We start from the raw sequence: 15,511 nt of genomic DNA on the forward strand, positions 1-15,511 counted from the left end.
GAACTTCGGCCTTCCTGTGAAGTCTCATTTTGAATTGCTGATTCATTCCCCATTTTTTCAATGATCACGGGGCCTCTTACAGACCAACTCAAAGCTTCAAAAACCAACATGGTGACATGGACCAAAACTTTGGAGTAGGCCTTCAGGAAATTAAAACACTTGCTTTTCCATTAACCTCTCCTTGTTATACCATACTTTAACCAAACATTCATCGTACAAACTGATGCTTCTAGGGTTGGGCTAGGGGTTGGTCTTTTCCAAGAATGCAATGGGGTTGAGCAAGCAGTCTCTATCTTAGCCAGAAGCTTTTCCTCTAAAAAAGAAATTATGCAGCACTAACGTTGGAATGTCTGGCCATTAGATGGGCTATCCAGGCCCAGAACTAAGACATGACCAGCTGCAAATGCAAATAAATGGCTGCCCATGCATCCTTTGCATGACTTGTTTGAAACAAAGACATCAACGCACAGTGTTGGGAAGATTTCACGACTACCCTGCACCATTATCATATCTCACAGAGAGGACCGGCTGCAGGCTACTGGTGGCTCCTGGGCAGATACCATGTTGATACCCTGCTGGGCTGCGCTGATTAAGGGGGAGAGATATGTGATGAAGTCCCCTGGGGTTAGTCAATGGCGACATCATGGGGCTGGGTGCCTCCGGCGACCATTGATGCTGGGCATGGAGAAGGTACAAGGGTGATCATCAGGGCAATCCCGCCTTGCACCAGGACTAAGCCAGAGAACTGTCGCCTGTATCTGGCCTTTACTGTCTCTGCCTCTTTAAGGAATTTGCAGGACCATAGAATGGGCCCCTATACCAATGGTATCCTATATTGTAAACTCACTATGTGCATTCGTATTTTAGGTAAGCATATGAAACTCTTACACACACCGTCGAGCCTGGTGTCAAGAGGCCGGCAGCAGCTAATGCAGAGGCAGGGTGGCTGCTGTCACTTCAGGAGAGGCAGCCTGAGGGCAATCTGATCAGCAGCACCCAGACACTGCTTATGATATTCAAGATGTTGGCTCAGGCTGAAACAGGCTCAATCCGAGTACTGCGGCAGAGAATCATTAATGTCAATTGAACCAAATGGAGGAAAAATGCAGAGTCAATCCCATGGAAGTTACCCTACATTTGGCCTCACTTCCATACCGAGGGGCCCAGTGGAATGGGGCAGGTCATTCCAAGAGGAGATGGCAGATTCAGAGTGGTGCCAGTGTTTGGAGTCGACGAGCAAGGAGTGGAAGGAGCTGACAAAAGAAAGAGATGGCAGAGGATAGAGATTGTTAAGTGTAAAGAGAGGAGGTTAAATGGAGTGGCAAAGTGGAAGGATAATCAGGCCGGATTAAAAGAAAAGAGTAGTTTGGAGGCAGACGCAGAAAGGAGGAAGGAAGAGGGGGGATTATCAGGAAGGAGAAGGGAGGTTGACAGGTATCAGAGAGAGTGGAAAGAGAATTGTGTGGTTGGAAGTGGTTAAGGAGAACATCAGAGCAGATGATCGAAGAAGACCAAATATGAAGCAGAGCGATGGTAGGGAGAGGGTACAAAAAAGAATTCTTAGAGTGATGGTTAGATAATTAACTGCAAAGACATTGGGAGAAATATCAAAGAGGAAGCTCAGCAGGATATTTGGAAGGTAGGTGAAAAGGAGGGTTGTTGCGAAGTCGACTTCCTAAAAGAGGACGTTGATAAAGACTGGGCCAAGATGGTGCAGATGGAAGGTGTTGAGACCCAGGAAGAGGCAGACCGACACTTGACAGAGGTGGGTCTGGGAGAGATGGGGATATGAGTACATGGTCAATCTGTGAGGAGTTCCAAAAGGAGGGTCAGTTTGAAGAGGAGAGGCCAGGAGGTGCAGGAGAGCTTGATATAGGTACGAGAAGGCTGTGACATGTAAAGGAGGAAGGTGAGGACGAGGATCTGGAGACATGCAGGTGGCAATAAGGATGAAGTAAAACTATTTATAGTTCATATTACCTAGCTCCTCATGGAAGCTCTAGGGTTTTGGACAACCAATATGCTGGCAAGCTTCTAATCTACTATACAGGCACACATGGAGCCCAGAGGGCTCGGGCAAATAAGCTCCGCTGAATTGAGGACAAGAATCAAAAGATTGGAGTCTACTAGCCAAGGAATCAAGAAAGAAGTGCACAGCCACTTAAAAACCCTGCAGATGTGAGTGATTGTGAATTGATCATCTGTCCTGGGAAGTGAACCAGGATTATTTTATTCCAGTTGAGATTTAAACTGTGGCACCTGAGGGGGAAGCCAACATGTTATATGATGTTTCCATTGCATTTTAGACTTTGGCACAAACTTGTAATTATCCCTAATCTAACTTTGTTTAAACCACATCTCTACATATCTGCTTCTGGTCGATGTTACTTGGTTCTGTGACAATCAACACATTAAATTAACAATAAACAATACCAGTCTGTAGTACTGATACTTTTCCTTTTCTCTTTTTTGTAGCTCAGGTCCTGTGCAAAGTGTGGGTACATGCATGACCTTTGTTTTGGCATATTTGCTGTCATGAGCTTAATGTTTATTCTAAAAAGCATTGTTTTAGTATAGAGTGACTTACTAAAATGGAGAACAAATTTGACTGATGGCCCGATTAAAGTGACTTAGCACACCAATTTCCTTATGTGCATTGGTCGCCTGTTGGGGTTTGAAGTGGATATGGGGTAAATGCATGTCTTTAGGCCTTGCCAGGTACCCTAAATGACTGATGAACAGATATTTTATAGATTGATAAATGATACTGGCCCTAAGAGCACACCAACTCTCAAGGACAGTTCAGGGGTTTTTATAGAAATGTTTGATTAGGGTCTCACTAAGGCATATCCTTCTCTCTCTTGTCTCCCGTGGGCTTTTCCTGGCCTTGCCCAGGTGTCCCAAGGTGATAAGTTCACACATGTAGGCGGATGCTGAGCTGACTGCATTGGTTTGTCTGCTAAGAGATAGGGCCTCATTACGACCCTGGCGGATGGACCATGGTGCTCCATGCCAGTAACTCTCCGACTCCGCCATGGGGGAATGGGGAATTACCACCCCATTCCGAGGTTGGCGGAGTGGTAATTCCCCCTTCCGCCATGGCCCTTCCCCATTCCCATTTTTGCCCCATAGGGCATAATGGGAATGGGGAAGGCGCTAAGTACGGTGCAGCAAATTGCGGCACCGTACTTAGCACCAAGGTCCCTTTGCGGCATGGTTTTTAACGCCTGAAAAAAGCAGGCGTTAAAATTACCATCCCGCAAAGGGACCTTGTAATCAGGCGTTAAGGGTCGGCGCCGTTTACGTTGCCGTACAACCCTTAACGCCTGACTCGTAATGAGGCCCATAGTGTGGAGTCAGATGTGAGTGATTGTGAATTGATCATCTGTCCTGGGAAGTGAACCAGGATTATTTTATTCCAGTTGAGACTTAAACTATGGCACCTGAGGGGGAAGCCAACATGTTATATGATGTTTCCATTGCATGCCTAAAGTTTTGGTGTTGTGCGAGAACTTGGTGGTGTTGCCATCAATGGTGAATTACTTAAATGCAGGGTCGTGTTTTTTTTAGATGATACTGGTAGCCCAGAATGAGGATCTCGGTCTTATCATAATTGAGGCAGAGCTCATGTTGTGCCATCCACGCCTGAATCACCAGATAGACATCGTTCAAGGATTTAGTGTCTAATGTATGGTCTCCGGTGATAGGGATGAGTATATGGGTGTCATCGGCGTAGTTGGTATAGGCGACACCCAGCTAGTCTAAGATATCAAAGAGTGGTTTAGTAAATACATTGTAAACTTAACACAACAAACCCCAGTGGATTGGAAACTCAGGACCAGCTTAACTCGGCATGTTGCCGTTGATCTCCCCCATAATGCAATATCCCCCATAACGCCATTTTGTGTGGCATTGTAAATTCCTTCTCTTATAATATGTATGTGCTCTTGGGCTTTGCAACGGGAACCCGCTGAGTTAAGCCGGTCCTGACTTATCCCAAAGCGTTGCATTTCAAGGGTTTTGTTGTGTTAGGTTTGCTCACCTTACCTACACTTCAAATAGATTTTTCCTTGAATTTCAAAGGTTTTGTTATACCATCGTTCTTTTTTCATGCCCACTGTATATTTTCCAGTGCCACTGGCCAGTGGGCACAGCCTTTGGGCCACAGCCTTAGGCTGTACCCATTGTATATTTTAAAACACTAACTGGTCACTAACCATGCCCTGCAGCCAGGACAATTTTTCTTTTAAATCACTCCCTGCTCAGTAGCCATGGCCTTCGGCCGTGACTACTCTCTATTCTTTAACACTAACAGGCCGCTGGCCATGCCCACCTTATTTTTTACAAAACCACCAGGATTTCAGCCGTTTAAAACGCTACCAAGCCATGGCCAGTGATTTTTCACCCCCAACGTCACTGTAGCTGTAAACATATATCATTCTTTTTTATTTTTAGTTTATTTATGATGTGTTTAGTTCTTACGAACTTTCACATTACAAAAAGTAATATATACAATACGTAATGCTCAATTCTATAAGCAAATCTAAAACGATTACATATACATATATGTAATTTAAAATCATTCAAAAACATACATAGCATTATTTAAATACACTTAGCAATAAATTACAGTACAAATACCCTTGCAAGTATCAATATACTTTCAAATACAAGAACAATTACCACATTACATCTCCAGTTAAAACAATCATGAACTAATTCAAATGAATGAAAGAGCACCACTCAGTTACAGAAAACTATCTTAAACTCCATTGATCCTACTTGGTCTCTCAAGCTTTCTTGTTGCCAGCATGCTAGTCCAGACATGATAACGTGTTATGTGTATAGATTTGTTATTCATATTTAAACAATAACACCAAAGGGAATCCCTTTTTATACTGTCATAGTTCATTACAAAGGGCCGAACAATTTCATATAGAGTGAACCATGTCCTCTTTTCCCACAATTCCACATAAGCAGCACGTTCTCGCTTCTTTAGCCATGGCAATGTCTGGTCCAATGTTTGCCAGAAGTGGTAATTTGTTTACCCATACAAGACGAAGAAATCTGTGCAACGCTAGGGACGGACTTAATTTAATATATCTCTGGTGTTTTAAATTTTCCATTTCAGACTGATAGCTTTTAAGATTAGCCAGATGAGAGTATACAATAGGAAGTACTGTTTCAAAATGCCCACAAGGCAAGGAGGGTGCAGGAGTGGGAAATACATAAAAATACATTAAAAACAAAACATTTAAGAGCATTGGAGGGAAGAGGAAAACAGGATGAACCTACTATGCCTTTTGAGTATTCATCATGTGCACGTGCAGCAAGGAAGAAGGCAGGAGTCAGTGCTGTGGAGTCTGAGCTCACGGGTGAGCCACAGATGAATTGCTAGGAATGTTGACTGCTACACAGCCAGGAGGCAAGAGGGGTGTAAGTGCGAGACACCAGGGTGGAGGGTGTAAGTGCAAGTGCAGATAGACAGGAGCTGGGTCGATTGGGTGCAGGAGGTCAGGGCCCTGCCGATGCATAAGAGCCCAAGACACCAATCGCAGCAACTGTGGGATTAGCAGGGGAGAGAAGAAGGGAAGGAGGAGGTAAAGAGGAGAGTCTTAAGGAGCTTCTGGAATTTAAGAAGATCCTGTTCAAAGCGCAGGGGGAGGGGGAGGCTGTTCCATAGGAGGGAGCCAGCTGAGGAAAGCAAACAACCACCTGCCCTCTGTTTAGCAAATCGCTTTACACACCGAGTGTTTGAGTCAGAGGAGTGTAGTGGTCTAGAGGGAGAGTATTTAGTAAGGTAAAGTTGAAGATAGTGTGGTCCCCGGGCCCAGACCACCTTGTGGATGATGCAGAGGGATTTGAACTTAATCCGTGCAGCAACCAGGAGCCAGTGAAGTCTTTTTAGTGAAGGAGAGATGCGGTCCCAGGGCTTAAGGCCAAGGATACATCTTGCTGCCCTATTCTGAATTAGCTGGAGGGGTGGAAGATGGTAGATTCAGGAAGAGGCTATTGCAATAGTCAAGCCTAGAGAGAACCCGTGCTTAGGTCACATTGAGTCTCTGGGGGAAAGTGGGGAAAGGGAGAATTCATTTTCTCTCTTTCTGCCAGAACTACAGATACCCTTGGTTATACCCTTGGTTATTTGTAGACATTATACCTGCGGTCATCTGGAAAACTGGCAGGAAAAACATGTTTTTTGCCCTCCTAGGCCCTCACCAAGTGCCCCCCTCATCTGTACCTGCTCCCCCCACTGCCCTGATGGCCTCCTCCCCTGCCCTCTCCCATTCCCCCACAACACTGGTCATTTCTGTGATGCAGTTTTAGTTGAAATGTTGGGTAGCTGCAGTCATACCCAGGGTATACCCTAGGGAAGGTGAAATATGTTTGAGCCTCATGTTGCAAACTTGGTCCCTAGCCCCCCTCCAAATCCCAAATGTCACTTTGTGTCCTCTTACTCCATCCCTCACATCTCCCACCTCTAGCCTGTTGGCATTTGCATGTTTTTTGACCTGCAAATGTTTTTTCCTGTGTTTTATTTTCCAATACACTGGTGTATAACCTGGGGTATAACGCCGGTATGTGTTGCATTGGGAGAAAAAAAGAATGGCGGCTGTTTCATTTATAAACACCCAGATTATCAATGTACCCTGGTAGATATAGCTGTTTATTTTGGAGAAGGGTGCACCCCCTTCTCCGTCAAATATTTTAAAAAGTACTGAATGGGATAACCCCAAACCACAAAAGGATCATGAGTCAATGCTTCGTTCCCAAATTGTTTTGGACCTCCAAATCCATCCAGCAGTTTTGGCTGTGTGGTAGATCAAAACTTGCTTTTTCTGTCTATGAAAAATTGGATGGGGACTAGGCCGAACAAGTTTTTTTTTAGTTTTCTCAATAATTTTTTCCCGAATCCGTTACACAAGTCAAAAGTTATTCGCGATTTTTTTTCTTCGATTTCCTATGTAACTCCGACTCACCTTAACTAAAGGGCGACGATTCCCACCCTATAATAATGCACATCACATTCTGCGACAACTGAATACCACATTCTGTGACAACTGAATACTGTCTTGCGTGGATCTGATGACAGTGGTACTACTTTCCATTCTGAATTCAAACAAAGGGGACCCTGCAACGTCTTCATCCATCACCGGTTGTTTATTCATTACGGGCTTGATGCAAAGTCCCACACCTGTATTATTGTTGTGACTCACAAATACTGAAAGAAAGCAAATCCAAGGTAAATGCGTTAGGAGGAAAAGACATGCACCATCTTAAAAATAAATAATGCAATGTGCACTTCTGAGACTTCATACCTGCAGCTTACTTATGATCAAGTTGCAGGTAATATGCAAGGCCTATGTGCTGGCTTTGGAGTGGAACAGATGGCTCAATGCAATCTGAATGCCCCACACATTAATGGTCATGGCAGGGGTGAAACATCTCCAACTCTGCGCCCTGCTTCCATCACCATGTATAGAGTGACGAATACGTGTGTTAGTGGTTCGCAGACTGAAACATGGCTGCGGTCGTTCGTACAAAACAACGTTCTAGCTTTAAGCAACTCTGGCACTGCTAGACGAGAGGTATGCGAGTTATTTGGCCGAGTGTGCAGATTTCAGGCTTTACGGCACCTGGAGGCACTGTTCGCGAGCCCTGATTGCACTAAACGCACGGAAATTGGCCTCTGCGTGAGAGCAGGAGCGGGAGCCAGGTCTCCAGGCAACAGGGCCAAGTGATTGAAGTAGGCACCGGGGCTCGAATCTTCCTTAGAAAGCCTCTCCAGAAAGAACATTCATCATCATACGTTTTATTTCTGCAGGAACTTCCATAAAATTGCAGAAATGACATTTAAATAAAAACAAACATTATTTAGTTTACTCCAGACCATGAAGGATAACCATCTTCCTCCATACTAAACTTAAACTAATAAAAAGGAACGCGAATAAAACTTCCTAGCTACATAATAGCAGAGAATATTGGGCAATCATATTTTTAGAAGGACATATGCAGAAGAAGACATTATCATTTAACAATAGAATACTTCTATACTTCAACGCTGATCGTAAATTGCATCAAAGTGCCCAGCAAACCAAAGGTGTATTAAGCAACTACGGAAAGTGCATAGCAGGATGGCATTGAGGAAAACCAAACGTCCTTCATAATAGGAACACATTTCACCCCTGAATAGGAACATACGCAGGACAGAAAGGCGGAACATGGCGTGAATCCTCTGTCAGGCTATTACATAGTTGGCACGGGGGCAGTCAAAAACTGGAGCGCAATCAAAGCACATTTTGGCCCAGCTTGACATTTTCTTTTGAAATGATATGACCTTTCATCTGGGATAGCCCCAGAACACACACCTACTAAATCTGCAATAGTGTTGCTATTCTGCAAATTATTGCCATTTCATGCAGCCTCCAGATGTCTGAATTCTCCCCCTTCAATATTTTAACTATACATCAATAAGACTTCACTGTGTAATGGAAAAGGCGGGTTATTTTTCCATGCCCCGCCCCCTCCTCTAGACGCAGAGCTGCCAATCATTGACCACCCAAGAAATGATTTGTCGAAATCTCTCATTTCATTGGTCTCAAGCTATGGGAGATTAAAGTCTTTAAATGGGGTGTCCCGACTGTCATTTTTAAGCGAGCGGACTCCCAGGGCACCGAACCTTTTGTAAAGGCTTTAGGCCCCATGGAGAATAGGGAGACCTTTAAGGTTGGTTGAAGGAGCTCATGATCACTGCCATGCGGTGCAAATAGTGCAGCTTTCTCTTGGGTGACTGTGAAAGAACCTTTCCACTTCATCTTTCTGATGACCTCTCAAACTATGCGAGGTATTTGGGCTGAGCGGGCACAGTCACAGATCAATGACAGTGGTGGTTGGGTCATGGGCGCTCCCCCGCCCCCTCAGCTTTCCTGCAGCAGTGAGTTCAGACATCATTTCAGAGCGTCATCACTGCTCCACCACACGTGCATATGACTTTCTGTGGACGGAGAATGGCAAGTATGGGCCCTGTCCAAGCTCTTTCCAGCAGATGCTTGAATGGTAACCCCTGCTGATTTGAGGGGATGCATTCCCTATATTGAGATATCATTTCCACGGTGCAGGTGGCATTTTATTGCTGCTTTGGTGGTGGTTACTATGCTACTCATATAAAGGGATTTTGTTGAGTTCATTGATAGGTTTTTGTTGAACTTTTCATCAATATGTAACTGAGGCTGGCAGTTCTAACATCAGCGCATATCACCTGTCTGGCCACCTAAGTGGCATCTAAACGTTGGCTCGGCTAAGGCTCCCTCACAGCGTTTAGAAAAAAACTCAAAACCTCTCTCTTTAACTAAATTTCCTCTACCTACAGCCAAACAGGCACACATTGCTAAATATTGTTATTGTCTAAACCTGTATGCTTGTATGCCTCTATGCTGTAACTAAGTCGCGCTATTCCTGTAACCAGCGCTATCTCTGTAACCAGCGCCACGATGCCTCAGGGCTGATTCTGTGCGCTTAACAAATACGAATAAATAATAAATAAATATGGGGGCGTGCAAGATGTGCTTAACCTGTGGGATTACTCTGCTGCCAGTGGCGTGAGTTTCTATAAGTGACTGCTAGAAGAATTGTGGATAGGAGCCATGTGGGTTGGTGTGCATTATAGAACACAGCATTTTGTGTCTGGAAACTGGCATTGTGTATTACTGGGCACTTATGAAAACTGGCCTCGAGAGTTTAACTTGTGCAGTGTGAATGCTGGCACGGCATGGCTTGTAATGTCACAGAGCATCTGCATTGGTATGTTACACAGCTGCAGTTTGAGAATGCGCTGCATGCATGCAAGGCCCAACTCTGAGAAAATGGGGTGGTGTGATGCCGGGTTCCTTTGAGAACACTCTGGAGTGGTGTGATGCCGGGCTCCTTTGAGAACACTCTGGAGTGGTGTGATGCCGGGCTCCTTTGAGAACACTCTGGAGTGGTGTGATGCCGGGCTCCTTTGAGAACACACTGGAGTGGTGTGATGCCAGGCTCCTTTGAGAACACACTGGAGTGGTGTGATGCCAGGCTCCTTTAAGAACACTCTGAAGTGGTGTGATCCCGAGCTCCTTTGAGAACACTCTGAAGTGGTGTGATGTTGGGTTCCTTTAAGAACACTCTGGAGTGGTGTGATGCCGGGCTCCTTTGAGAACACTCTGAAGTGGTGTGATGCCGAGCTCCTTTGAGAACACTCTGAAGTGGTGTGATGCCGAGCTCCTTTGAGAACACTCTGAAGTGGTGTGATGTTGGGTTCCTTTAAAAACTCCCTGAAGTGGTCTGATGCTTTCCACCTTGGAGAACACTCTGGAGTGGTGTGATACCAGGCTCCTTTTAGAACAGTCTGGAGTGCTGTGATGCCAGGCTCCTCTGAGAACTCTCTGGAGTGGTGTGATGTCGGGTTACATTGTAAACTCTCCGGAGTGGTGTGATGCCGGGCTCCTTTTAGAACAGTCTGGAGTGGGGTGATGCCAGGCTCCCTTGAGACCTCTCTGTTGTAGTCTGATGGCTGGCTCCTTTGAGAACACACTGCCGTGCCTCGGGTTCAAGCTGGTACGGTTACCAGACATTTGATAGAAAAAAATTGGTCGACTGAACAAATGGTCGAACCAATTTCGTCGAAAACCAAATGGTCGAATTTTTTATTTTTTTATTTTTACCCCTTTTTTTGGGGGGGTCCCCCCCAACCCCCTTTTTTTCTAAAAAACCCTTTTTTCCCTAAACTACAACCTCAAAAATATATATATAAATAAAATAAAAATTTCGACCATTTGGTTTTCGGCGAAATTACGTCGACCAAATGTCCTGTCGACCAATTGTTTTCGAAGAAATGTCAAGACAACGCTAGTACCTTGGTTGTGAACCCCATCTGACACTGAAACGGAGATTCAGCTTGAACCTTCCATTAAAACGCATTGAACAGAACAACTACATTGCAGGGTCCTCATAGTAACCCAGGGAAGGTTGTAATGTAGTGGTCCTTTAAGAGGGGCGTGATGAGAAGACACGGGTCATCACCGCATCACGAGATTAATAAAGGGGGCCACTGCAGGCACCTGCAGTACTGCAGTGGAGACCCACTTAGAGGCAACTCCTGGCTCCTGTGGTCTTTTGTGTCCGTGTTACTGCATGCATGACTGCTGTGTGATCATGGCTCTGTTGGTTGCCTGGGCCTGTGTGATCTCAGTGCTCAGGCGTTGTGTCCTGGGAGCTCCCAGTAATAAATTCAGAGCAGGTGATCCCGCGATCTGAGGGTGATCCCTCAAGTGTTCTGCACAGCGTGCCCTCTGTGCACCTGGGTGATCCTGGGGTCCCGTGGCCTGCTCTGATGCCCCAGAGCATGCCACAACACTGCCGAAGAGGAGCAGCATCCGCCGCACAAGAACCTGAGAGGCGGCATCAGCCGCGTGTTGTGAAGAGTCATGGCCTCCAGTTGAGAAGGAAGCAGGAGAAAAAGGACCGCCCGGACCCCATTTTGAGGCTGCAGTGCGCCCCCCCTCTCGTGGAGCTGAGCAGGCCGGGAGGTAAGCGAGCAGCATTCGGCCGCGCAACAAGGAGTCCACGGGCCGGGTGAGCTGTGTCCACCGCAAGGAAGAGCGGGCGTGACTGCAGTGCAGGGGTGCCTACAGCAAGGGGGCCTAGTCTGTGGCCTGGCTGTTGGCTGCTGCACGTGCCCCCACCCTGGAGGGGCTATGCCACATCGAGCAAAGGCACAGACATATGTGAGGAGCAGAGTCGGCTGCGTAGAACAAGGGGGTGTGTCTGGGAGTGTAGCGGGGCCCGTGGCGGTGAAGCTGTTCAGAATGCAGCTGTGTGAAGGCAGAATCAGGGCAGGGGCTAGTCACTGCCAGCGCCCACGCATTCCCCAGCTGGGATGTCAAAAAAAAGGGGGGGGGGGGAGTTGGACAGGTGCTAAGATACACAAAGCAGTGGATTGTTGGCCAACGGACTGCTTTGCCATCTGGGTTTTGGAAGTTGCTGGTGGCGTAAAAAAAAAAACCTTTGTGTGCAGATTGACACAGTAATTAACTGTATGATGGTGTGGATTTTTCACCTGTGACACGTTGACTGATGCATTGCTTTTTGCAGTACTGGTCCCCACAGTTGTGGAGGTGTGGCGATACCCCGGCGGACTGTGATGCCCCCTGAAGTATCGGTCTCTCATTGACACAAAACTAGCAAATTTGTAATTCTGTGACGTGCATTGAAGGTTCACCAACTAAAAGCCCGGAGGTCTCCTTTCATCCTTTGTGGGTGCCTGAAACTACCCATTTAACACGGTGTTGAGGAGAATAGTGGATGTTTTCAATTTATCCCCTGAAGAATGTTCGTCCGAACGGGGCTGTGAAGAACATAAACATGTTGGGATTGTTGTTTTAATGACACATTGAGATTTTTTTTATTTTTATTTTTATTTTATTTTTGTGTTTTGTTATGTGATATCTTCTGTGTCGTATGGATATGTAAAAATTGTGGCTTATGTTTTAGTAACTGTTTTTTTAGTGTAAACTGCACTGTGTTAAGTGAGGGTAGTGTTTTATGTTCAAATTCAGTTGGATTATTTTGAATAACTCTTATATATATTTTTGCAAATCAATCATAGCACGCGGTCCATTTTTTCAGGACTAGTGGTGCTGGAAAACCTTACAGAGGGTCCTATTTCAGGGGGTTGGATGTAAGTAGAGAATACGTATCATCTTGCTTTTTATTGTATTATGCTAAGATACACTCTCCAGCCCACCTGAGAGGGGCAAAACCATTACAGCCCACCAGAGAGGGGCATCACCATTCCACCCCGCCTGGAACACTGTCCAGCAACACCATCTCAAGTCCGCCAAACTTTTGCCCCACGAACAAGTACTGCAAAAGGGGTGACTAAGACGTGCCCCTCCTGCAATTGGGCACCGGGAGAGCAAAGAGGGGAACACACACGCTGTTACACAAAAACATCACACGTGACAAACCCCAAACACACTGTAAGGGTAGCGGCTTCACCCAGGAGTGCTTGTCCGCCCTAGCATCAGTGGGGGACCCCCATCAGGGCCCATCATGAGTATGGAAGACGATGACGTCCAAGGGTCTTTTTGGATAAAATGGACAGCTTGCCCCATTACGGATCTTTGATTTGGTGGGAACACCTGCCAGCCTGAGCCCTCGCTGGGCGGTAAGGGACGAGAATCTGGAACTATACTTTGAAGCCGTCGAGGACAAAGCAAAAAGACCAACCCCCCTATATTCAGTCAGCCCTGCAGTCCTGAGACTGTTTAAAACATTGCGGTGCAGGGACCAATCGTACAAGGCAGCAATACAAGCCCTGAATGCGTACTTCATGCCCATGTTAAACAGGGACTCCCAGAGATTCAGAATGCGCAGCACAAGACAAGAAGAAGGGGAGAGCCTGGATGCCTTCCACAGGAGACTTCGAGGAATTGCACTGTCATGTGCCCTGGGAAACTTTGAGGAGGATGAAGTGAGAGCACAAATAATATACAGGTGCAGCTCCACCAAGTTACGCAGGCAAGTTCTCTGGGAACCTGGGCTGAGTCTGGACAGAATTTTGGAGTTGGGCCGGGCCCAAGAGCTGGCAGAGGTGTGCGCCTTGGTCATGGACAACTCAAGGCAGTTCATCAAGCTCGAAGAGCCTTTCCAGCGAGTGAAGCTGGAGGAGGTGTGCGCAGTAGGCCGATGGCAAGGCGGCAGAACCGCCAGAAGAGGGGAATGGCCGCAGAAGGAGGCAGGCAACATGTGCCCCCAGTGCGGATGGGACCTGCTGCATGCTAATGAGCGTCCCGCAAAAGGGCACACATGCGGGAGGTGCGGGAAAGACGGGCACTTTGCAAGGGTGTACCTCGCGCCGGCACCCGCCAGCGAAGCCAGCACCCAAGGAGGAAGACAGGCAACGACAAACGTCGGTCAGGAAGTCACCCAAGAACGAAGTGGTCCATGTAGCAGATAACCAGGAGCACCAATACATGCTGGAGGACAAGGGGGGCGAAGAGGACGTGTTCCTCCTATCGTGGGGCGGCACCGATGCTTGGAAAAAGCCAGGGAGATGGAGGTCCGCTGGGAATGGGCGTGTCCCGCCAGGACAGATTGACCCTGGGATAAGATGAGCAGCCTGGAAGGAGGTATTCGGGGGGGGGAGGGGTGCCAAAATGTTCATCACAAGTTAACGTTAATCACAAATGGTGCGGACTGGAAGACACCAAACATGTTGGCAGCTGACAAGCCTATGTTAAATGTTAATGTTGTTTGTTTCATTATAATAAAGGAGGGATGTAATGTAGTGGCCCTTTAAGAGGGGCGTGGTGAGAAGACACGGGTCATCACTGCGTCAGGAGATTAATAAAAGGGGCCACTGCAGACACGTGTGGTACTGCAGTGCAGACCCATTTAGCAGCAACTCCTGGCTCCTGTGGTCTTTTGTGTCCGTGTTACTGCGTGCATGACTGCCATGGGATCACGGCTCTGTTGAACAGTTGCCTGGGCCAGTGTGATCACAGTGATCACCCGCGATCTGAGGGTGATCCCTGAAGTGTTCTGCACAGCGTGCCCGCTGTGCACCTGGGTGATCCTGGGGTCCCGTGGCCTGCTCTGGTGCCCCGGAGCGCGCCACAACAGAGGTGTGGCAGTGGTAGTATGCACAGAGCCGCTTTGGGGGGCACTCTCCGATGGAATGGTATGGAATGGCAGAGCGCTAGCTGTGGGGGATAATCTCGTGTAAGGCAACGCGACACTCTGTTTGTTGCATATTCTGCCGTGGCATAATTCACAGCTCTCGCACAGACGACATTATGTATTTATTTTATATACCACTTGCCACCACACGTGTGCTCTTGTGTATAGTGTTTTAGATACCGGGTGCTATTATTACCCAGGTTATTAGCGCTCCATCTATCAACCTCGGAAGGATAAAGGGCCGAGTCCCCTCTGCCATTGTTTGGGCCTGAGTCATGCATGGTCAACCATGTTGTCGGGAACAGAGAGTGATTAACTGCTGGGCTATCTGACAGGCAATCACAACCTTTCACACTGCAGCGCTGTCCGCGTGACATGTTGGTTGATTTGTGGCGAGGAGATATGATCAGTGGCCAGCCGCGGCGAGACGTGGCTCAGTGATTGGTCGGCTGGCTCAAGCCGGAGAACCTGAAAAGCTCTGACACTCACATCGAGTCCCAGTGCAGCGCAGCACTCCCTTCTGAAATCAGAGTGCAAACATCGTGTATGTTGCAGCACCCTCGCGATTTGATCGGCTGTGTCCTGCGAGCCGCACACACACAATCAAGACTTCCCTTGTTTGCCTGCAGGAATTAAGCCATTCAGCGCCCAGAGCTCCCGCAGCTGCAGGAGTTCGTGAAACAGCTCCTTAACACACCGCTCTGTGCCAGCAGAGAATCATAATAGGGGCAATTAATGGCTGATGGCATCATCACGGCCTCAAGGGGGCTATTGTTAGGGGCAATTGTCCCTTAAG

Source organism: Ambystoma mexicanum, chromosome 9, assembly GCF_040938575.1.
Source record: "Ambystoma mexicanum isolate Mex_15411 chromosome 9, UKY_AmexF1_1, whole genome shotgun sequence".
Taxonomy (NCBI): Eukaryota; Metazoa; Chordata; class Amphibia; order Caudata; family Ambystomatidae; genus Ambystoma; species Ambystoma mexicanum.